This window comes from Bemisia tabaci, chromosome 8 (genome assembly GCF_918797505.1).
Source record: "Bemisia tabaci chromosome 8, PGI_BMITA_v3".
In the NCBI taxonomy this organism is placed as follows: Eukaryota; Metazoa; Arthropoda; class Insecta; order Hemiptera; family Aleyrodidae; genus Bemisia; species Bemisia tabaci.
The window spans coordinates 44,534,646-44,560,875 of NC_092800.1; the positions used below are offsets into that span (position 1 = coordinate 44,534,646).

The 26,230-nt window shown below is 38.5% G+C and overlaps 1 protein-coding gene across 1 annotated transcript in view; it reads left to right on the top strand.

Annotated features, from left to right (window-relative positions):
* Positions 1–6,767: 6,767 nt before the first annotated feature.
* Positions 6,768–26,230, top strand: part of LOC109040659 (protein rolling stone) — a 66,795-nt gene continuing 47,332 nt past the window's right edge. Inside the window, exon 1 of the mRNA XM_019056653.2 lies at positions 6,768–7,023. The gene's annotated coding sequence lies outside the window, so the exon portion shown is untranslated. The remainder of the gene's footprint in view (positions 7,024–26,230) is intronic.

A 26,230-nucleotide genomic window follows, 5' to 3' on the forward strand; every position in this document is an offset into this window, starting at 1 on the left:
CAATTTTAACGCTTTGACTATTTTGACAGCCTTCGGATACCTAGTTCAACCCTCTAACTCCAATGAGGACGGTTCAAAAAAAAATACATTGGATCTAGAGTCCAGACTCTTAAAAACATCGACAAGAAAAAAAAAACTCTTGATTCAATCGGATTTTTGCTTAAATCAAGAACCAATCCTCTTAATTTGAGCGGATTTCCTTTTGATTCAAGCTTGAATCTGATTGAATCAAGAGTCCTTTTTCTTGTCAATGTTTTCAAGAGTCTGGACTCTAGATCCAATGTGTTTTTTTCCAGTGTTTCATAAGCACACAATGATTGCGTAAAGGAGAGAAACAATTTTTTTGAACCATAGCGCTCATGGAGGTAGTCAATACTGTCCATGACATAACGACGGTGAAACTACCAACCACGTATCTCGTTTGCGGTGTTTAAAAATCTACGCTTACATTTTATTTTTTGAAGTAACCAAATCATATCATTCCTTGAAATTTTCACGGATTTTCTCCCACAAAGAGGAAAATCACAGACATTTTCAAGACTGATGTTAAGTAAATTTTCATTTAAAAAATAAAGTATGACAGGAAGTCTGCGACGTCGCAAACCGAGATACGTGGTTTGGTAGTTTCACCGTCGATAAGCAGCAAAGACGTCTCTTGCAGGGGACAAGGTTGCGGGTTCAACACTCTCTTCCCGACAACAAATCCACTCCGGGCCCGACGTCAACTTGGCATCGGATTTGGGCGCGGGCTGAGGAGCCATCCGGAGGATAGGTGTTGCGTGAAAAAGGATTAAAAATAGTCGCGCCGCGGCGTCCCCCGAGGGGGGGAGCAGGGGGCAGGGGCAGAGGGGGGGGGAGACGGCGAGACGAGCGTGAAGAGGGCGACGGAAATACGGACAAGGGCCTTCGCCTTCGGGACCGGGACATCGGGATTTAGTCGCTCCTTTGACGTAAGGGTGTGACTGTGTTTTAATATGAGCCTCAAAAAGCATGAAGTTACACGTGAAACTGGCTCACGTTGAAATTGAGTTATGCTCTTACGCCAGAGGAGTGGCTTTGTGGCCCGGGTGGGGCCTTATTCCGTTCTTTTCAAAGACGCGGCTCAAGCGACCCGCGAGCGTGGCCGCGGATTTTATGTTCATCAACGGCCGACGCGGTGGTCTTGCTCTCGTTCCGAGCGCTTGGGCTCTTGAACCTCGCTTTCTGGTCAAATATTCACAAAAATAAATAAAATAAAGAAAGTAAAAAATAAGAAAAAAAACTTCTGGGAACGGATTACCCAAAATTGCATATCGATGGACAAAGTGCAAAACCACGTATTTCCATCGGCGACGTCGCAGACTTACTGTTTTAGCTTATTTTTTCTTTAAAAAGTTAGTGAACGTTATTCCGCAAGTAGGTCCGGAGTGTTTTTCACTTTTTGTCATTCTTATCGCAATTTGAGCCGGACATTCAAATTTTTGAAAATCTTCAAATTTTGTCAATTGGGGTGCTGAAAAGAAAACTGAATTTTTCTGTCAAGACGGTACTGGATTTCTTGGGAATCGAAATAAACATGAAATTTTTCGTCAAGACGACACTGTATTCTGGAATGTATTGAAAAAGCACTATATAAGTACGAATTTTTCGTCACCTCCAGTTCAGGAGCGTGGCGTGCTTTGCGATATATCGATTGATCTGCCATTTGAACCTATGAAAAAGGATCGATAGACAGGGTGTTCGCAGCGAACACCTTAATAGTCGATTCTTTATCATAGCTTTAAATGGGTAAATATCGATAATCGATCATTCACACCTCCCCACTGCTCCCGTTCACAGTATCACAAGCACCATGCGACGTTTCAAAATTTTCGCCACCATCTCATTTTTTTACAGAGAAATTGTTGGTTGAATCTGTTTAAAAATTTCACTGAGTTTTATCGACTGCATAAAGAATATTCGGTGAAATTTTCGGACGGCTTCGCTGAAAAGTTTTTCTGTGAAAAATTAAAATAGCGGCGGAAATTTTGAAATGTCGCATGGTGCTCGTGATACTTTGGCCGGATGGTGACGATTTACACTGTTAAAATCGAGGAGTGAAATTTGGTAGCGGGATCTAGAAAAGCGCCCAAATGCCCCAAGTGATATTAATGCGAAGTGAAACTAGCGCCACAAAGGCTTACACTCACTAACCGAACTCCTATTCTACAATTTATAAAGGTTCTTCATTTTGATACCTCAAGTGTCATCCGTGGACTTAGTCTAAAAATTAACCTGATGATACTCACGGTGGCTCAAAATTCCCAGTTTTTGTTTGTTTACGAAAAGAGGGAAAGAAAGAGATAGAGATTGAGCCGGTTATTTACGGAAGGGCCCCATCGCCAAAAATTGTTGAGCGTTAACCCTTGGTCTCTCTCTCATCTATCTTAACTTGTAAGGCTCTTAAGATTTCGGCGCTTTGTTCAGTTAACGCATGTAAAAGTGCATTAGGAATGGTAGAATAAACTTCCTCAAAATTGTTCTCTAATATTGACCCGGTAATTTACGGAAATGCTCAAGCACCAAAACATGTTTGAGCCCGGATCTCTTTTATACAATGAAAAAATGTTCACAATCCCTACTTTACTCCTGGCTAATTTTGGCACCAGATATAGAAGTAGTTCCACTAACCAGAGGTATGGTTGATTGAACCATACTTTCGGCAGACCCAACCGTACCTCTGATTGATGCAACTATCCCTTATATTTGGCGCGAAAATCAGCCAGGAGTATAGTTGGAATATTGTGATAATTTTTTTCCGTGTACAGCTTGACTTACACGGCTCCTGGGATTTTAGCGCTTTGTTCAGTTGACGCATCTTTTTTAAGAATGGGGAAAGAAACTTGCACCCTTCTTCTGGTAGAGTTTTATTTTTGGTCAGTGGTATTTTGTGTGAAAAGTTACATTTTTGTGTCTGTCAGGCTCGGACTGACCATAAGGCCAATCTGCCATTGGCAGATACGCCCCCTTGATGCGCCGAAAACGCGCCCCTCTGACAGATAGCAAAATAAGAAGAGAAAAACAATTACGACCGAGAATATATGCGGAAAATTTCTAAAATGAACGGAAAAAGAGAGAGTAAGGAGTAAAGAGAGGTGCTTTTACGTATGATAGTGGTGAACAGAGGTCCAAGAACTACTTTCTGAAGCGCCAACACTATTTTCTGTGAAATCTTCACCTTTTTGTTGACATACAGGTGGATGTCTACATTTCATATGAAAAATGTAAGACACGATGGCGTGAGTCGTGAACTCGCAATGCTCTGCTCTATGTTACTAGTTTGAAGAATCATCACGAATAAGACAAACGCAAACAAACACAATGTGGAAATAAAGCGAGGGAAAGGATGCACGTTAACGACGGCGCAGAGATACAACTATTCGTACTTGATGGACGTCCGTGCTGCATCTGAGGAATTGAAGGCGCGATGACGCGAAGCGTAAGCTCTAAATACTCTGCTATATGCTGTCAATGAGGTGTCGCTCAGATTCGGAGTAAAGTTAAAAGGCCTGAACACATCTCTCCTACCTTCGGCTGTGTTACTCACGTAGTGCTTGAAGCACCATTACGAATAAGACAAACGGAAACAAACACAATATGGAAATAGAGGGAGGGAAAGGATGCGCGTTTACGACGGCGCAGAGATACAACTATTCGTACTTGATGGACGTCCATGCTGCATCTGAAAAATTGAAGGCGCGATGACGCGAAGCGTGAGTTCTCAATGCTCTGCTATATGCTGTCAATGAGGTGTTTCGGAAGAAAAGTTAAAAAAGAGGCCCGAATACGTCTGTCCTGTCTTCGGCTGTGTTGATACTCGTTATCTTTCTTATTTTTTCAGTTTCTTGTCTGATTCTTTTTCAGGATAAATTTGCAGACCCACGTCCTAAGCTCGTGTAAACCATAGCACTGGCTCGGTTCTTTTAGAAATAACGGTGCTTGGATGCGTCTAGTGGCTTTAATTTTTTATGTTTTCTTTAATTTCAGAAGTCTGTCGGTTACTTCAATACGTTCAATTTTGCAATTTTTACTCTGTACGATTAATAAACTTTGAGTCTGAAAATAGCGTAAACTTGTGCTGCTTTGCCAAAATTTTCTGAACCCCTCTCCACGTAGGGTAGATGCCCTACCAAGAAATATTACATTATGCCCCTTTAACCAGCCAAGGGTCTACGCCCTCAAATGCGAGCCAGTCCGACCCTGTGTCTGATAAAACTTATGTGAGACAATTTTGAAATGGATGGCGATATATGATTCTACCTTTTTTACACCAAATGACTCAAATAGACATCGCTCTGCAATGAATTGCAACTAATTTCTGATTCATCCATGAAAGCACCTCTCTTCAAGAGGATTCCAATCGCACATGTGTGGTTTCTAAACTAAAGAGTGGTTCCTCATCGCAAAATGTAGTCAAAATGATGGTTAACTCTCCCCCATTTGACTACGTTGTCAGAGGTGAAGATGAATAGAGCACCGCTGCAATGTTATAAGCATTGGTGCCAAATTTCAGAAGAGTTTGATGTATTTCTGAGGCATTATGAATGGCGAAGGTCAGGGTCTGGCTCCAGAAATTCCCTCACCGGCAGAGAAACAGCCTTGTTTTGAACGAGAACAAATAAAAGCTGTTCCATTGATCTCTCTCTGTGCTCTATCTTGATTGATAACCGAAGTTGCCACTGTGCGAATAATATGCATTAATTCCGCGGAATATTGCACAAATTAGGAACTGAGGGCAAAAAAAATCCCAAGGATTTCTCTTCTCACCTGTACCTACAGATTTTTATAGCGTTCACCGTTGAATGAAATGTAATTCACAGCGATAACAGGGTCAGCGATAAAAGGGTAGTAATTCTCTAATTCAGAAAATATATATTTCCTTCAACCTAGAGAGGCATAATTTTTTTCGCTCCGTAACTAAATTTAAAGTGACATCTACGTGTCCACCCTCAATAAATACATACTCGAATAATGGATTTTGAAATTTCATCTTATTAAAATTTTTAACACGCTATTGGACAGTATTACACAGAATCAACCTAACTACGTAAGACGTAGGTAAAAATGAATGAGGTGTGAGGTGCATTAGTCATAGATCTTCTTTTTGGAGCTCACTCAGAGTCCATCCAAGATTCATCCAAAAAAACTAGCCGCAACCTCTTCTACGAGAATGCCTAATTTTCTTTAAAGTATTCTTTACTTAGTATAGTAGTTACTATAACATAACGCCATTTACCATTCTTGAAATTTTACGAGAATATTCCCAGCAACCTTTCAAGAATACAAACAAATTTGAGGCGAGATCGATATGTCGTTCAATGTTCATTTACAAAAAAATAATCGAGAGCAAATCAGGCAATGTGAAATAATGCATCTGGACTAATTCTATTCGAATTGTCCAATGCATGCATCTCATGGTGAGCAAAAATCTGTCCAACCGTAAATCAAGATATGGTGAAAATGTAGACGCCAGAAGGTAAGCCTCTACTATGTTAATTTTTGCAGGCCGATTGTCGAAATTGATAGACAAGGCTTTAGACAAAGCAGACAATAGGGATATGGAAGGATCCTATTCGAGGAAGCGGGCGGTTGCAATGGACATCGGTACGTAACAGACTAACTGACGGCATCCCACTAGAGACCCCATAGCAGGTCCTTCATTTACCCCCTTCGTCTATAAGAACCAAACATTTTTCGACCAATAGGATTGCTCCATACTCCCTATGTGTTCTTTGTCTATCGCTTTGTCTACCAATTTCAATAATTAGTCCGCTGGTTTTAGCATCGAGTCACTTGGTTTGTCGAATTTAATGTCTTGTAAAAGTATATGAAACACCTCTCGTGCATCGTACGACAATGAGTTTATTCCACACCTTGAAGAAACCGTAGTAGCATATCATACGTTTTTTCAAACGGCTTAAAGCACAACGAGTATCGGGTCATCTTGAGCTGGAGAAATTGTACAATAGCAATCGCGCCTTAAATATCTTACCTATGCAAAACAGACAACAGTTAAGCAGGTATAGTCGCATCGCAAAATTTCCTTGTCACCTCAGAGAGTATAAAAAGAGCAACAGCTCCTTCAACATCTTACCTATGCAAAACAGACAGCAGTCAAGCAGGTATAGTTGCATCCCGGGATTTCCTCTCCATCCTATTCCCGCGGGCAAATGTAGTGTCCTTAAGTGAGTATACAAAAACAATCCCGCCTTCAATATATTACCTATGCAAAACAGACAGCAGGTGTATAATCGCATCGCGGTATTTCCACGCCGGCTCAGTGAGTGTACAAAGTCAACCGCGCCTTCAATATCTCACTTATGCAAAACAGACAGCAGCCAAGCAGGTATAGTTGCATCCTGGAATTCCCTCGCCATCCTATTCCCGCTGGTAAATCGTCGGACCCTCTTAAGCTACAAAGGCGACCGCGCCTTCAATATCTTACCTAGGCAAAACAGACAGCAATTGTATAGGTGCATCGCGAAATTACCTCGCCATCTTAGAGAATGCTTAAATTCAATCGTGCCTTCAATATCTTACCTATGCAAAACAGACAGCAGTCAGGTAGGTACTGTTGCATCTCGGAATTTCCTCGCAATTGCATTCCCTTGGGTAGATCCGGCAAGGCGGGACCATAAACGTTAATAGCCGTGTCTGAGGAGTGAGAATGGGAATGGGGAATGGGGAATGGGGAATGGGGAATGGGGCATGGAGCACGGGCCTCTTGTGCCTGGCTGCGTGTCCTTTAATTGAGTTTGGTCGTGACTGCTCGGGCTCTGGTGCGGCGGCGGCGGAGCCCCCGTCTCCAGTCGGTGCCGCGTCCGTCTTCCGTGCGCCAGCGTGCGAGTGCGAGTGCCCAGTGCCCAGTGCGTGCCCCCGTCCGCGCCAATCGGAGAGGCCGGGCCCCGAAATGTGACAGGGATTCGCGAGTGCTCCGAGTTCGACCCTCAGATTGAGCAGCGACGCCCAACGCCCCCTGCCACATCCCCTCGCCCTTCTCGACAGGTGAGACGGTCTGACCTTGGAAATATGCACCTTTGACCGTGTAAACACTGTGAAAAAGTGGGGAAAAAAAAAAAACTAAGAAGTGGCCCGAACTGTATGCAACAAGGTGGAGAAATGGTGCTGGGTCCACACCATTTCGCGGGGAAACCACCATTTTCGTACTGGTATGCGCATTGGAGTTCAAAAAATTTAATTTTGACTCTAATTTTAATTTTTGAAATTTCTTGGCTTTGTTTCCCCGCGAAAAGGTGTGGACCCAGTACCATTTCTCCACCTTGTTACACTGTAAAAAATTATAGTACCAATTACTGCAAGTCTACTTGATTTTTTACACAATGATACTGTTCGGTGAAAATAACCAGAATTATAGCAGTATTCACCAGGACTCTGTTAATACACGCGAAAACACATTGGAATTGCTGATATAACCATATTGTAGTTAAAAAAATGTCAGACATGTTTCGATATAGATTTTACGATAAAAAAATATGCTAATTCAACCACCCCTTTTGTTAAATTAGCTTTTCTACCATTGTAAAATGTACATTTGAACCATGTCTGGCATGTATTTTAACAATTAAATTGTTTAATTCAGCAATCCATTTTTTCCGTGTACTAACCGTAATATGGTAAATGCATCGTAAAGTCTGGTGTTTATTGCCATACTCGTATCACTGTGTCCAAGTGTGGTAAAATCTACCAATTTTTTTTTCGGCGAGTGTTGCAGGTTAATGGAAAAAACAAGAAAAAAGGACACTAAAGGAAATGTGACGTACCGCATTGGATGTAACAAAGTGGTACAATAGCATTTTGTCGACACTATTTTTCGGAGTAAGCAAGGCCCAAAAGTTCAAAAATTTCAATCAGAGTCAAAAATTTGTGGATGTGTGGGATGGAATAGGTGCGAAATAGGGGGGGGGTGAGGTTATAGGACCCAGCACTATTTTACTACCTTGGTAAACGAAAATTGAGGAATTTACTGGGTGGTTTGATATACATAAAGCCTTACTTAGTTTTGCTTGTTTTCATACAGAGTTCTGAGTATTAGGGCCCTTCGGAAAGATTAATTGATCACAATCCAGATACCTGACCTGACAAAGATGCACCTTTGACCGTGTAATGATGAAATTAGGCATTTTACAGGTAGTTGGATTAATTTTGAAGAAGCACTGAAATCAGTACTTTTAAAAAAGGGCGTAAGTTCAATTTTCAAAAAAAAAAATTGGTTTTCTTATTTTTGAAGCCTCCGGTATTGTCTTTACAATATCATCCGAGAAAGCGGCGGTATTCCGTTTCTTTGGAATACTAAAGAAATATGCACAGAAACGCAAATGCCGTGCGAAGAAAGCGTCAAATATGCAATAAACAAGAATATTTTGAAAAGTAGGACTTCCGCACTTTTTAAAAGTACTGATTCACTTAATGTTTGCGTGTCAAAGGCAGATTTCCGAGTTCCATGGCTCTTTAGAGTGAAAAATTTATCAAAATCCAGATATCCTGACTTTGCAAAGTCGCAATTTCGACCATTTAGGTCATGTAGGTCTAGTAAGAATTGTCATTTAAAAAGTTAACAAGTTCGTCGATTTCATGAAGAAAATTCTTAAAAAAACCTGTTAAAATATGCGAGTTACAAAATCTTTTTTGTCTTTTTTCCACGTAAAGATGCTGCTTAGCACTTATTATTTGCGTCTGCCTGAGCATTTAACAAAATTCTCGATTTCGTCGTTTCCCTCGCGAATGAACATAACTATATTTCAATTTTGTCATATATCCCCTCGCAAATTACATTTTTATTAGGAGCACGATCATCTTGGAAATTTCTAATCGGCAATTCACTGATTTTTCTTATAATATCTTGTGACATTGGAAGAATTTTGGAATAAAAATTGCACAGATACATTCTTTTGAACAATCAAATTGTCTCAGCGAATTTCACAACACTGGAATTGCGTTACATTCTTTGTACGGAGAATGGTGATTTGACTATCAGCGTAATTTAATACCGCCTCTCGAGAAATTCTTTCACGAAACAGTGATGGCCACATTCTTAAAGTGAGACTTTTCGATTAAGATATTGCAAAATTAGTTTTTTTTTAAATTTTTTTATAAAATCATTCATTTAAAATTAATTCCAAACATAGTCCTTTTAGCATACATCCGTAAGGATGCACTTCAGAACGACTTCCAGGCGTGCGAGCGGGACTAAATTGATTTGCGAAATTCGAATGTGGATAATCCGTCACGTCAACGTCTGAATCTGACACATCGTCACTTGGCCGACAAAAGGTCGTAAGTCCACTCATAGATGAGCCCGGAAAAGCATTATGTTATATGAAAAACAGGGTCTATGGCGAAATATAATTACGTCCTTCTGTTATATGGGCGACGACATGCATCTAAACTCAACACAGATTTTGATGGGATTAAGGCGCGTGGAAAGGGAATCGTTTTCATTAACGTCATCTTACAATTTTGGGTTCGCTATTCTGCCGTGCTAGAGAAGAACGCCGTATGAGCCATCAGACATTGCCAAGTTTCCTTCGATTCAATACAAATTTATCGGAAAAGTTATGAATATTTTTGTTCTAATGTCTCAGACTGTATTGTTCGTAGTTTAATCTAAAATATCTGAAAATTTCAAGGAAAAATATGCAATTATGCGTAAACTTCCTTTCATGATAAACATTTAATCCGAGGAAATTTGTCACTCTCGAATGTTCTTACGGCGTTTTTCTTAGCACGGCTGTGTTCTGAATGAGTCACTAACTAAGGCATAATTGAAAGCAACATGTTGCATTCGCTCTTTTTGCAGTGTTGGTTCAGGAGGTAAATTCCTAAAATGTTGCATTGGTAGACAATAACAAGACAACCTAAGGAGATAAATTGGTAATTTTCGCCTTTTTTCACAGAAACTTGCGTCTTTCGTTTTGATCCACTTTTCTGTACAGGACAATACTTACACTAGGGTTCGTTCCCTTCACTTGAAGGGATCGTATAAAACTGGTGAAAATATTTTCCTGCACGGAAAGTAGATCAAACCGAAAAACGCAAGTTTCTGTGATTAAAAATGCGAAAATGACTACTTTAATGACTTAAAAATTATATGTAAACTCAGTCCATGCTTAAACAAACAGTGTGCAAGAGAATGTTACTTTAACAAGGTGATAATAGCAAACATTTCGGCCGTAACAAATAGTTGACATGATATAGAAAATCATGTCCCCTTTCATTTTTAGTGTTTCGTATTGTTTGCGGATATGAAATTTTACCTACACCTGAAAGTCGAAATAGCTGTATCACGCATTTCGCTCATCCATTTTTCCTCCTCCCGCGTTAAAGTTTCTGAGTGAGTCAAAACGAGGTACGCCTTTAATTTGTGAATATACAATTATACACCTTCTTGTGCCTTGAAAGTTGAAATAGTTGTATCACACGTTTTGCTCTATCCATTTTTACTACTCAACGTTAAAATCTCCGAGTCATAGCGGAAAATGAGACCAAGCTATTTTTTATTGTGGATATGATAGAATGATGTGTTGCTTCATAATTTTATTACCGGTTATGGTACTTTATCTTCCGGAACAAAATATTCAAAACTTTGAACTTTGCGCAAAAACGATCGCGGAAGGCGCCTGCAAAACTGTAGAAATACTTCAAGCATTGCACAACTGAAGTCTCGCTCTCGGCCCTTGATTCAAGAATCGCGCCAAGATTCCAGATGCGTACGATATACAGACATCTACACTGCTGTGCTGAGGAAGAACGCCGTATGAGCCTTCAGGCGTTTCCAAATTTCCTTTGACAAGTCGCTGATTTGCAGGAATTTTTTTGAATATTTTCCCGTCAATATCTCAGAAAATTTTGTTTGTGATTCGATCTAAATTGCCTGAAAATGTTAACGAGGAATGTTCGTAACTTTCCTCAGGAATTAAAATTTTATCGGATAAAATTTGGCATGTCTCGCAAGTTCATACTGCGTTCTTCCTTACCGCGGCAGTATACAGCAGCGATCGTACACAACTTCGGAGGGTTTCACACAAAAATGGGCGTATATGCTGACAGGAACTAGAGACGGGTGGGAAAGATGGAAGTGTGCTCGTTTTGAGCTGCGTAAGAAACAAGGTAAAAGTGGGCGTGATTATGTTTCTTTTATAAAAATGGAAAAGTGAGAATTTACGTCAAATCAAGAGGACCTAAGTTGTAAAATATGCTAACTCATGAGCCGTGGGCATGCGACAAGAGCGTTGTGGATAGAGCTCATGAGTTAAAGCGCCCCAACGTCGATATCCTCGTCCCGGAGTCGACGCTGACGTCACTGGCGCTTTATAGTTCCCATTCATTCTTACACTCCTCAACTGAAAAGCACAATCCTTCTTTTCCACCCGTCTCTGGTTCCTTTCAGCATAAATACGCCCAAATGGAGAGCATTTTGATCAAAACGTAAAAATACCATATCATCGGTCGTCAATCAAATTGCTGTTAATGAATCCTTGTAATAGAGAATTCGCAGGTGTTTAAACTTTGATGAATTTCGTGTTAAAGTGGAAACTATACTGAGTGAACTGAACACGAGGATGTACTTGGTTCATTAATTGAATAATTATTGGAGAAGATATGACAAAATAATCCAATCTGGTATAATACATGTGTTTAAATGGGAAATGCAGCCAGATGAAGTCACTAAGCTGTGCATTTTCTCTCTTTTAAATCTATTTGTATACTATTTCCCATATCAGAAAAAAATTATAAAAAATACTGTGAAATCAGCTACTTAAGCACTTTTAGATGGAGTAATAAAAAAATTTGCATGCAAATTCTCCATTTCAATAATACTTCAAAAACATTGCTAAAATATTTTTGATTCACGGCAAGGAATCTTGCAAGCTAGATTCTAATGATTCACAAAGACCCTCGAACGAAGGGATTCCTCTCTTTGAGGGATCTGCACACGTCGAGTCTGGGTGCATTTCGAACTAGGATGAAGGCGGGAAAGGTGAGGGGGTGGTGCGGAGTGAAGAGCTAATATTTAACAAGATAAATTGACCCACTAGAGACGCGCCGGCGACAATTGTGGCATCATTCAAGAATCGCCGAATCTATTTAAGAGGTCCCCCATTCAACGCGCTTTTTATCACGCTCATAGCACCTATACCGAACCCCCCCCCCCCCCCCCGATTTTGAGTGGGTAGGAAGGATTGGCTAATTGATAGCGGTAATGCATTAATGCACTGATTTATTTGTCAATCGACGTGATTAGGTGCAATGGGGCTCTAGGCAACGTACGAACTAGAGCCGTCCATTTTAATCCATTCAGATCATATTTAGTTTTGGCTGATCTATACGAATCAAGCATCAAAACATGATTATGTGACCAGCGCAACTGCCCCATTCCTCAAACTCACTAAAAAAAAAAAAAAAAAAAAAAAAAAAAAAAAAAAAAAAAACAGATCCTGTTTGATTAGATAAAATTAGTGGATTTGCTCAATAAACTACTGCCAATTAATTTAAAAGTATATATTTCAGACCAGGATGCACCCTGTTTTACCCTGTTTGCCGATTTAACAATTAGACGGCTTGTTATTACAGAGGCTAATAAGTATGCACTGCAGAGCAAAGTCAAAATCTATGATATAATCACGGAGGCAGTAATTATTCTGGGATTTGATTCAAAGAGCGCAGCGTAACAAGTCAAGTGGATGAGGGCTCATGAACATGGAAAAAGGGAGAAGGGTCTATGCAATGCTGCCATAGCAAAGAGAAAAGTCATTTCAATCCCCTCCTCTTCCAGTATTGACTGTAACAATTCAAACCTTTACAGACATATACTAAAAAAAAAATAAAAAAAACCTAAAATGTTCAGGAAAATGAGGAACCTTTTTAGTTACTTGGATTAAGACCACCTTGTTGGTGGCTTGGAGTCAACCTATCACCTTCTGTTCTATAGAGCATTGAAGTTGGCCTAGCGAATCGTAAATTACACTGCAACAAAAACATGTAGGACTGAATACATACGTAAAAGTTGTAAAATAAAAATCTGTTGCAAATCATAAAAATAAAAATCTACTCACTGAATATTTACGTGAAATGTCTAGGATAAAAATCTGGCTCATAAAAATATTCAATAATCGCCTTTACAAAAAAAATTTGGGGCATTTTTTCAAATTGTCGTTGTTGATGCCAAACTCAAAGTTAATTGTAGCACATAGGACTTGAAATGTACGCACATTTTTAGTTAAAATTTAATAATACCTTAGCAATAATCACAGGTTTACATAGAAAATAACCAGAGGGTATCTTAAAACGTATATTTTATCAGTTTTTGTTTTACAGAAAAAAATTGTCCCCACTTTGAAAATCAAGAATTATTTAACTTTTTTTATTCCTCCGACGCTGAAATCTCATAGATACTTCAAATGGATCACAAGATAAAAGTTGACTTAACGCATCGCAAGATAAGTTCTCCTGTCTTAATTTCTTACGCACTATAAATATCAAACATTACAATACAAACAAAGATATTAAAGGTACCGAGGAACTATATTCTCAGTTCAAGCAATCGTGCTTTCTTATCGTTCGGTTTGGTCTAAAAGCTCGGTTGCATGAACCGAGGATACGGTTCTTACAGCCAAAACTTTTTTATCACCGTGCCGATTGAAAAGCAAAATTATTTTTGTCAACTGGCAGCCCTGGAAAAATTCTGAAAATACGCTGCAATTAATTAGATTCTGCCGATATTGTTGCGTAATATCGCCAATCGGGTGGGACGTGGATGGGAATCATTATTGTCATCGTTGGATTTTTAGATTTTCATCTGCGGGATTTTTTTACAAGAAAGTGAGGGAAGAAAGGAAACATTTCCAATCTCGTTCATACTCTGTCGATTGGTTTTCTTGGTGCTGTTTCCTGTAGAAGCAGATCTATCGCAAGCTTTTCCTGGAGTAAATAAAAGAGTTGTTTTGCACCGAAAATACCTCAAAAGTCACACGTATTGAAATAGCTAAAAATGGGTCTGTCGTGCCCATTTTTTAAAATTCATTTTTTGAAAGTACACAGTGAATTGAGCTTCTAGGAATTTTTCATATTTTTTTGAGCCCTCAAAAGCAAAGAATGCCCGTTTTGAAAATGCCAAAAATGGAACCAGTTTGAAACGATAGTTTTAGCGGGCTCTGATGACATAGACTGGCAGGAGAAACGACGTTCGCTGATTGGCTAATCTCCTTAACGTTGACTCGACTGTTAGCCTTTGATTGGTCGGATTAAAAATAGTTTGTTTTTCCTCAGGAATGCTTTTTTGAAGGTTTCGATGACTTTTTTTTAGTTTTTTTACAAAATTTTATATGAATTATACCTTGTAAAAATTCCTTGCAATTCCTACCGCATTCTCTAGACGGTATTAGTGTCGGGTCACAGAAAAGCTGTGAGTATCGATGCATTCTCGTTTATAGTATTGAAATAGGTTATGTCATTGTTATTTTTTGTGTCAAATTCGAAATAATGGGCCTGAGTACATAGCACGGATTCCGCAGCTTCGACATTTTTTTTTTTTTTTTTTTTTTTTTTTTTTTACATTTTAATCCTGAATCAATTTTTCCATTTCTCCATCGTAATCAATTTTCATCCTGAATTCGTCATGTCTAAGACGATTGAGCAATTCAGTTTTTGAGTGAAGTTCCCCAATTACCTAAGTCAGACTAGTAAGTACGTCCTTACGGGATACGGGACGCGCTCTACAAATAGGAATTATTAATACTCCGCGAAATAACTAAAAAAGTTTAATGGAAAAAACTCCCCACTCCGGTCCGGGTTATCATCACCTCAGACCACCAACTTCGCGCCGCAAAAGCTGTCAAGATTACAGACTGGAAACTGGTAACTCGACAAGCTCTGTTGCCATTCTTTCCTTGTCCGTGCGATCATTCGACGCCCTGATTGAATCGATTTATCGCACGGGACTCGTAGTTGGACGATTTCTGCCAAAAGGAACTATCTGCATTATGACGTAAGCCCTGCCATGCATGTATTCTGATGGGTCTCAGGGCTCATGTCTTAATGCACATAGTTGAATAGAACATAGAAATTTGCAAGAAGGACACATTGAAAATTCCCAAATTTAACTCATGCATAAGTGAGAAATTTGCGTTTCCTGTGAAAGTCAACTTAGATGTCCAGCTTACCAAAAAATGAGGTATCAGTATCAAAATGGCCATCTAACTAATGAAGGATTCGTTACGATGAAATTTATTCTTAATTTTCTGAATTTTCCTTGAAAACTCCTCAAATTGAATATTGACGGCTCAGGTCAGAAAATGCGAAACTCCTTATTGCACCACATAAATATGTCCGATTATAATTCATTGTTTTGAAAAAAGAACTAACCATCATATATGTTCAAAAAAATTATCTTAGGATTTTTTGAAATGAAGAGGAAAAAATTCAAGATAAGAAAGTAGGTTAATTTTTTTTTTAAAAAAAAAATAATTAATCACAAACCGAGATATGCAACGCTACAATACGAGAAACGTATTTTTCGACTTGAGCCAACGACATCTGCACAAGCGTCGAGCAAGATGCTTACACAGAAAAAAAGGAATTGCTGACTCAACAATTAAATTGAAAAAAACTATGTCCGACACGTTTCATTAATGTACATTTAACAATAAAGGGAAACTAATTTAACCAGAGGGGTGGTTAAATTAGCGTTTTTTCATCGTAAAATCTGCATTAAACATCTCGGATACGTTTTTGATTTATAAAATTGTTAAATCAGCAAAGTCACTTTTATCTTACTTGATTGTGAGACCTCACACTTTCCAGTGAATATTGCGCAGTATTTTTGCCCAAATTTGGCAACGGACAAGCGTCAACTGGTGTCGAACGTGAGTCAAATTATCTAATATTTGAGGACGCGTGACTCTTACACTGACGAACAAGCGGAAAGAGGGGATGTAAGGTCACTTTTCCGAGCGGCACCTCATACAGTTTCCAATCGATTGGTCGCGAGGGCCACCCTTCAAACTTCTCCGCAGCCCCTGGAAGATAGGTTTCCACCTGAGCGCGTCCACTTCGCCGGTTGTAGGCGTGTGATTTAATCAGGCCCCGCCGCTTCCTGTTTACCCTCCGTGTTTTTGACCTCCGAACGGGGATGTATCGGCGCTCCCCTGACTTGAGAGCGTAAGTTCATTTTGATATGAGCCCTGGCAATCATATAATTTTATGGTATCTAGGGCTCATGTCCAAATGGAGTTCCACCGTATAATACGATATTACGGGTGGAAAATTTTCACGATGGTGGTTGCGTTGCGTTAACTGCGCAGTAACTATTTACGGTTCTAGTCTGTGTATCAAAACAACGATTGGGCTAAAAATGTCGTTGCTCCTCTTCGGCTTCTCTGGAAACATTAACAATGAGACCGGAGACATTATATTTCTGAGACCCTCACTGCTATCTTGCCTAAAGAGTAAAATTTACTTTCAAAGATCAATATTCAGATTAGATTAATGAGGAAGGGAATGCTTCTACGCAACTATTCGTGTTCAGGAGATGTCCGTGTTGCGTGTAAAAAAATTAAAGGCGTTTCGGCTTTCTTAAGGTCAATGCTCGAATGTAACTATTCGTGTTCAGGGGATGTCCGTGTTGCGTGTAAAAAAATTAAAGGCGTTTCGGCTTTCTTAAGGTCAATGCTCGAATGTAACTATTCGTGTTCAGGGGATGTCCGTGTTGCGTGTAAAAAAATTGAAGGCGCTTCAGCTTTCTCAATGAGAACGCTCGAATGCAACTATTCGTGTTCAGGGGATGTCCGTGTTGCGTGCAAAAATTGAAGGCGCCTAGGCTTCCTTAATGACAATGCTTGAGTGCAGCTATTCGTGCCTAGTGTTGCTTTAGAATATTTATACTGAAATTGGAAAGCTTTCTTACCGTCTATTACTTACCGCAAAGCACTGTTCAAAGGACAGTATGTATATACTACTTTCAGTGATGGAGGAGAAACCAAAAAATAAAAAATAAAGTAAAATAAAACGTTGTGTCTTAAACACTTAAATCTTCCGGTGCGAATTTCCCTACGTCAAGATTTTGCTGAGCCACTTAAGTTCTTACTAAAGACATAACATTTTAGAGACCTCTTACTTTAATCTTGCCAAAAGTGTAAAAGTTAATTGTGGAAGTCAATACTTAGATTCGCCCAATGATGACGGATGACCAAAAAGTTGAGTCATTGGTTGAGCTATTTGTGATTGGTCTTTTATAAATGGTCTCATGGATAAATAAGTCACTAGACAAGGTATGAAATAAAGCACAACGATACATGTTCGCTCTTCAAAATTTGCCAAGGAACACGATTCACGAAACGGAAAGTTCGGGAATCAACTCCTTAACGAGATATCAAGAAGTCTTTCAAACACAGATCAAGTGGAAATTGTATTTATTGTATTCAATTGTCATTTGTACTTTTGTCATTAAACCAATGTAAAACAATTTAAAAACACGTATATCTTGTTAAGGAATTGATTTCCAGACTTCCCGTTGTGATTCGTGTTCCTCGGGAAATTTTGAAGAGAAAACATGTATCGCTATGCTTTTATTTCATACTTTGTCTAGAGGCCTATTCCAGAGAAATCACCCATTAGTACATTAGTTCCCCCTATAAAAAAATTGGCAGCACAGACTTTGAAACACACCACAACCGAGAAAAGGTCTTCCTGCAACTAACGTCTCGAATATGGGTTGGAATTTTGCTCTGATGTTCTTGAGAGTATAATAGCATCGAAAAATCGAAGTTTTTGCAGCCCCATGCCGGTTTTTTGTTGCGCTGATCAACTGCATCACCTTGATGAAAATGTGATTAATTTAATTTGTCTGTCTTGAGTTTCGGTGTTATAATAGAACGGTGCAAATCCGTATTGAATTCGAGTGAGAGGACCTTGCTCGCAGCTTGAGATGCTTCTCTGGGATGAAGTAGGCGACTCGGCATTGATCGGCGAAATCGAGGGGCCTAATTTATCGAAAGGAACACCCGAGGAAGTGCCCGATTTCGTAACCCCACGACGGGACACGCCAAGGAGGTCGCGCCGAATGTCTGATTGTTATAGCACCGCCAGAAAAATCAAATAATTGAAGCTTCATCTCACTGAGCACTGAGAACGGATGCCACCAGGACACAGTGGGCAAGCTATTAAAGGTTCACTGGAAAAAAAAGTCGCTTGGATCTAGAGTCCAGACTCTTAATAATATTGACAAGAAAAAATACTTTTGATTCAATCCGATTTTTCTTTGAATTGAAGAGCCAAGCCTCTTGATTTAGGTGGATTTTCTTTTGATTCAAGCAAAAAGTCTGATTGAGTCAAGAGTTTTTTTTTCTTGTCAATGTTTCTAAGAGCCTGGACTCTAGATCCAAGCGACTTTTTTCCAGTGTTTCTTTGAAAAAATTGAACAATATTTTGGGAAATGTGCGCATGTGAGGAAAGTTTTTCTTTTAAAACGTTTTATTTATTTATTTATTTTTTTTTTGTTTCTTTCAGGTTGAAAAATTGGATTTTGATAATTTAAAAAACATTTTTTATACTTTGTGCTTTCTCGAGCTTTCATTGCCCCATTCTTGCCGTTCGTCCCTCAAAATACCCCCTTCCCCGCACCTTAGAAACTTTGCGTCAACAATCGAAGCAAAGTCATCGTTTGAGGCAGACCCTAAATTCGAAAGTCAAATCCCTTTCTCGCGCAGGGGCTATCGTCCTTTTTTTGACTTAAAAGTCAAAACCTACCGAGATTTTTTTCTTAATCGATGCAATGTATCGCACGTGAATTTGACCATTTCGAGAATTTGGGCTAAATCATCATAAGAACCATCCAAGTTTTGGCGCAATGCATTCTAGCACAATTAGTTTTGCCACTATTCTGCGTGCCGAGGAAGAACGCCGTATAAGCTTTCAGATGTTGCCAAATATCCTTGCTCAAATCACGGATTTTCGGGGAAAATTGTAAAATTTATCCTTCGATTTTTCAGAGAATAATTTTCGTAAATTTTTCTGAAGTGTCTGAAAATTTCAAGGAGATTAATTCATAACCTATTAAAAAATAAATATTTTCTCGCGAAGAAATTTGGCAACATTTGAATGCTCATGCGGTGTTTTTCCTTAGCACAGTAGTAGTAAAGAGAGGAAACTAGAGAGTCCGCTAGTCAGACAGCAACAGCTGGCAACACGATCGTCTCGCATATTTTCCGATTTTCCGGGCATTTAGCGTGACCCTGAGCCCCGGGACCCGGGTTCGGTCTCGAATTGGTCGTGCCAATTTTTGTTTTCGCACGACTAGGCCACCGGCCACCGGCCACTGATCCAGCGGTCACCGAACATTGCAAGGAATCCGTGAAGTAATTCATATTTATTCGGACATTGTCATTGTCCTTTCCGGTGACATGTGCAACTGCAGCCGGCGACAAGCCACCCGTTGCATTGCAATTGCATGCTATGCATTGCTTTGTTCCCTTGATCAGTTTTGGATGGACTGTTTTCAGCGAGAGAATGTTACTTACTCTGTAGCCCATTACAGTGAGAAACAAGTTTCGACCGACAAAAACTCCCGATTTTACGTTTATAATTAAAAAATGTTTAGAAGTGTTTCACGCACCATCTTGAGAATATTTTCATCACACTCACTTCTTCTTCCTTGGAGATGCTGCTCCGAGTTACGTCTCAGTGTTTTCAGAATTTTTTGGGTTTTAATTTTATATGTGTCAATTTTTTGAATATTTAAACAAGAATATTTTCATGAACGTTCTGCAGAAATATTGTGCACATATTCTATTTTTTCAATTTTCAATTTTCCTAAAAACTTTCGTGGAAACATTTCATGAACTTTTCCTCACCTTGGAAATGTCGTGTGAACCTTTGCGCGTCGTCAAATTTCCTTTAATAAAATATGAATTTGCCGGGAAATTTTTGAACACTTTGTTTTTAATTTTCCAAATAATTTTAGTCTCAATTTAATCTAAATTATCTGAAAATCACAAGGAAAACCATTCTTAAGTATGCTCAAAAATAATTCTCATCAGAGGAATTTCTGTTCTGAAAAAATCTGAACACTCTCACGGTGTTTCTCCTTAAGGCAGCAGCATTGGTAGACGACTGTGAAGAAAACGGAATGATTACTGGCGGCATTGACACACAGTTTGTCACCGCTACTTGGTTCAAACAAGGTTGTGGCGAAACAAGCAACGCGCCGATCAGCACTAGCGCGTTGTTCCCGGAAACACAGTTGCGTTTCAAAGATCCAACTATCGATTTTTAGGTTTTATCCATCGTACTGGCTCAATCCAAGCCATAGAAAACTTTACAGTGAAGTCGGAAAAATTCCGAATTTTTTTTATAATAAATCGGAAAATTAGTCAAAAATATGAATGATGGTTGATATTTTCCTCAAATTTTTGGGGGAAAACATATATATCCTAGCATTAATACCTTGCTTGAATTTGTATGTATCCTTCAATAATTACATTTTTTCTCGAATTCATTAAAACTGTATTCGTGTTATCATTGAAACTGTGGCAAAAATTCGGAGAACTAGGTATGTGATAAAATTACGCCTTTTCTCACGACCGACCATGTATTTGCGCTTGATTGCATTCACGAAATACTCGGTTTTTATCACATAATAAACTGGCAGTAGTCGTATCCTCTCCATGTTTGAATGAATTCCTGTAAGCGTGCAATCTGTCATTCAAATCCGTCGATTATGTCAAGATCTTACTGTATACAGTACAAAGAAAACGATTACAAGGAAAGCTTTTTCATAGTTCGGAAGTGATGTAAATATTGACCATCAATATTTAGGCTGGCCGCTGAATATTGACAAAAATTAACTGATATCACGTCATAAACTGCTTAGGCTTGAGGTATAGACGAAAATATTGACAGTATGACCCGAAGTCGAATTTTGCACGCTCTTTAACCCAGAATGAAACATCCATTGAGGAGCTTCTACTGTGTCGCTAGCCAATCAGAAGCCTATAACTCAGAGGCCTTAGGAATAGTTGTGATATAAGTTTATTTAAAGTGGTTTTTTTCCACTGTAAAGAACGATTCAATGGTCGTTCAACCTAACAATATCTGAATTTTAGGAAATTTTTTCAAAGACCCTCAAATGTCACTTACATCTGGTCTTGTAGTCTCAAGTTTTCGCACCCAAAATTGGTAAAAATTGGCGATAAGAGCTGCGTTTCAAAATACCATAGGAATTCTTATAGCCGGCTCAAGAAAGCTACAGAAAATCATATAGCTGGCTGTAGAATGCGGAAAAAATCATACGGCCGGGCTATACGAAGCGATAAAAAATTATGCAGCCGGGCTATAGTTCCTATCACCGGGCTTTACACTTTATCGCCTGACTGTTGCTTTTTCGCCATTGATTATAAAAGGCTATAAGAAATTGTGTAGAAATTCGTGTGCTTTGGAAATCATTAACTTTGATACGGAACCACCTTTATATTTATGAAACACACATTATATTTTCCTTTAATACATATTTTTTTTCATCAATTAAAATGAGAATAATCCATACAGAGTGTGCAAACCTTTCAAAGTCATGAGTTGAATAAAGCTGACTCCGCCAGATTAAATATTAGAGCCCAACACAAAGCGGAGCGGTGACGCACTGGCGCCTACAGACCTAACAGGGATACCTCACGCATTGCGCAACGCGTGAAGTATCCCTGTTAGGTTTGTAGGCGCCAATGCGTGTTTCGCGCTGGCTGCGCGCCTGCCACGGCGCTTGAAGCAACTATTTCACACCAGAGGTATTGCACAGTATCATACGAAACTGAAGGCGCTCTAATATATTAGTAATGGCAGGCATCCATCAAAAGTACGGAGCTTTCCTCGTAAAATAAATAAAGATACTACAGCCTAAAAAGAGAGCAGTATTCCAAAAACTCACTAAGTCCTAGCATTCGTAATTAGTAACGTTTAGCATACACTTTATCGCCTGGCTGTTGCTTAGTCGCATTCGGCTATGAAAGGCTATAAGAAATTGTGTAGCCGGCTATAGAAGCTATTGGAAATCTTACAGCCGGCTGTAGGTCTATGGTATTTTGGAACACAGATTCTACTGCCAATTTTTACCAGGGATTTGAATGAGAAATAATTTGAAATTTCTTCGAACGTATGTCCCGAATGAAAAATCGCAAACCGATTTTTTTCTTTTGCTTCAAGTGTGTCACGTGCTGGACTACAGCGTGATGTGCGATATTAGGTAAATTCAAATCAAGAAATCATCAATTGGACTACATTTTGCAATAAGGAACTAAAATAACTGGCTCATCCGTGAAAACACATAAGTTCACAGAGCAACTAGTGGTACATCCATTGTTTCTAAACTTTGCAAAATGCAGTCCAATTGGGCTATCCACCATCGCATCACTCTCGAAAGTGCTGAAGATCCCCTGTATCCTTTTGTGTTTTGTGTTTCCACATTTGTGTTTTGGTAGTACTCACCTTTTTTGGCTCCAAAACGGAGGCTCTAACTCGAGCCCAAAGGCCAAAATCCACGAAAATTCGCGTTTATCAGTTTTAATTCCTAGTCAAAATTTAAGCTGGACCCAGAAATTCTGTCGACCATCTTCAATAATCAACGGTCAAGTTGTCCCAGAGAACGATTACAAAGCTCACTAACCGAGTCTCTTGGGCTCAGCACGAGAGTAAATGTGCGGCTTTGATGAGAAAACACGAATTTTTCTGGGATTTGGCCTTCGGACCGAAGTTAAGGCCGCCGTTTTGAAACCAAAAAGTGGGTTGAATATCGCCGGATGAATCGAAAACTCTTGTGACTCCAGGAGTGAGCCAACTTTGGCCCAAAAGGACACCCGGATTAATTGGACTACATTTTGCAATTCGGAAGTATAGATTCTACCCCGGTTTAAAAACAACGTATGTGCCATCAGTTTTCCTATTAGTCCAGTCATTCTAGCTTTTTACCTCGGACAAATTAGCACAAACTTTTCCTTTGGTATATAGGGTCCCTAGGTACCCAATAAGACAGAAAAAAAAGTTTACCAAAAAATTCCACCGGGAAAGTGGTCAAATCGCAGTTTTTCAAAATGGCGGCTTGCGGCGATTTTCAAAGAGGACGTGCATGCGGATTTTCATTTATAACTCACAAATAATGCGTTAAACAAAAAAATTGCAAGAGATCAGATTTAAAGATCATAAAATTTTGATTAAGAATCATATACAAAACTTAGGCTTTTATTATTTTTTTTCTTTCCGAATTTTACTATTTAAAAACAACCGGCAAAATCTGCTGATAATTCACGATTTTTCGCGTTCTTGACCATTTTTAAGTCAAAATAATTAATTAAAGGTTAAAAACAACGACACCACTGAAAAGTACGCTAAATTTTACATAAGTATACCTATTCATTTTACCTTTTCATCTTTTATGACCTCATTGTGAGACGAATCATTCAAAAGCATGAAGTCAATATTTAACAACAAATTCAGCTGTTTTTTTCCGTTTCCAGCGCTTTCGATCAATTATTTTTCAACAAAAGTACAACTTATATATACTTTTTTGAAAGGTTATAAAATTTGCAAGACAAATAACACACTGGTTTTCCTTTAAATTTTACAACATGTACCTGAAAAGCGTATTTAAGGGAATTACGCTAAAAAATGATTTCTCTAGAAATTGCAGAATTTCAACGATTTTCGACTTTTTGACAGCTGGAAACTAACGATACGATTCAACGATGGTAATAATTGTTTAGAGCATAAAATTTCCAAAAAATTGCATACCTAAAATTACTGTTTCGAATTTTTTAAAGAGAGTTAGATAAGGCATTAAAGTTGTCTATTGGAAAACCCGGCTGCTCTGTTTAGAACATTTTTCTTAACATATATCCAAAATTTTCAAGTTTAGTCATTTTTGTTTGAAGTAAATTTTATGGTACCAATGTAATAGCACATAAAAGTTAAAAAAATGTTAATGAATAAATTTTTGAAGGTATTTAAGTGTACTTAGAAGCCAATTTTTGAGACGTTAAAAATGTACAAATTGTTCAATAACAAGGCTTTGTCTCATGTTTTTGTGATTTTTCATGGCTGCAAACAATTTTTTCAATCAAACCATGGTAATCATCGAAAAGCTAGTAAAATTTTGTGTAAGAAATATACCTTTATTTGTATTTTTGGCGTCTCTCGTGAAAATGCGGAGGCAATGTTGAAAAAAATTGCAATTTGTCCGAAAAAAATTTTCCCGCGGTTTTTCTTATTTTTTACGTGTTAAAAGGCGTTTAAGAAAAAAAACAAGGTGCAAAATGAAAAGTTCATGAAATTTCCCATAATCTAGGGCTATTAAAACTTGCCGTAAAACCTTTTTGAGGGGTCTTAGCACTGAATTTTGGTTTAAAAAAAGTTAAGAAAAAAATGATGAAATTTAACTTTTTTGTTATTTTTGCGATTTTATTGCTTTGAAATGAGCTTTAAAGTTAAAGTGAATGATGTAACTGAAAAGTACGTTAAATTTTGGTCTAGAAAAGTATGTTCAACATTCTTTTAAGTAATTATATTTGCCGGTAGGATAATTTCTTCTGGGATCAAAAATGACACTTTTCTGAAAAAAGTCCGTTTTTAACTCCATTTTCCTAATTTTTAAGCATTTTAAAAGTGTTTGATCAAAAAACCACTATAACCACGTGAAAGTACATAAAATTTACAATAAGATAGGGTACCTTGTTTCAAAAATTTCCATAATTTTTGGGTTTGACACGGCTTTATTTTAAATTGTAAAAAATGGCAATATTTACAGAAAGTTGAGTTTCTATGCAAAACACCATCCCTCAAAAGGTCATATCAATACAGCAAATATTCCATCAATCGTGAGAAGTTATTTAAATAATTTCTGGAGAGCAAAAATTAATTAACGTAATATAAAAAAAATAATAGGAGGGGAAACTGACCCACCTCCTCCTCCCTGCTTTCTACAAAGAGCGCAAATGGATATATTATGACCGCCAGTACGGAAGTAACAGATTCACGCATACAAAGTGAAGACAAACATCGTATTTATGCATACAATCACGTAAAAATAAACGAATAGGACAGAGCTTGGCGAAATCTGTACATTTAAGGGTTTTTAAAAATATTGCGGAATGGGACATCTCATATATGAGGGAAGTTACAATGCGAGCACAGCCGCCGCCGCGAAGCGCTTTATGTGAGGGATTGGGCTGTGTAATGGCGGCAGCTCGGGGAGCGGGTCTTTTTGCGTCGGAGGAATCAATAGTAAACTAATAATTATTATGATAAATTCAACACACCGTTGAAGGTTTGGAACTTTTGGGCGGCCAACTCTAGCGTAAGCGCGAACAAGGATTATAACGAAAGTACAGATGTCAGCGGGGGGCGGGGTTGTCAACAGGGGAGATGGGTATGCACCTATGCTTTACGTGACGTACCGCAGGCTCGTGTGAAATAGTGAAATCTAAGTAAATAAGAAGGAAAATAATAAAAACATTAAAATTTTACTGCCCTCGGCATCTTGTCAGCCGAATATGCGACATCATTTCGCACATTATTTAATATTATTTAGCTTTCAGTAGACCGAGTAAAAAATTAGTACATATTTTATTTCATTACTCGGCTTTGTATTTCTTAATCTGTGTCAATTAAATATTCGACGATACTGAAAAAATTACATTTTAACACTTATACTCTCAATTAAACAGCTTGGAGGACGAGGTGCATAAGTGCACCTTGTCGAGCTATTTCGAGAAAAACATGTTTAAAGTTGCTAACTATTACACACAGCCTTATGGCAGAAAGAGAGTTCAAACTCACATTTTGATGCTCAAGCATTGGATGCTTCCGGTGAATTTTTCACAGACTTTATTTTAAACCTAGAATTAGTTGGAACCACTAATGTGTCATTTTTTTCGAAATCTGCACTTATGTGCCTTGTCCTCCGAGCCCTCCGAGCCCCTCAATTACTTTTTTATCCTGTCTTATTACCTTATATTACAAGTTTTCAAACCAAAACCGACAAACTTTGGTCAAAATACTAGGTAATATTCAATGTCATGAAAATCAGCCGATAAACAGATATTTTAAAAATTAAGGCCGCCATCTTTTTTCCACTTTCTTGAATTTTGATTCAGACTGAAAGTAACGTCAAATTCGAATTTACCCGATCAAAATACCAGGATACACCGAGTTTCATGAA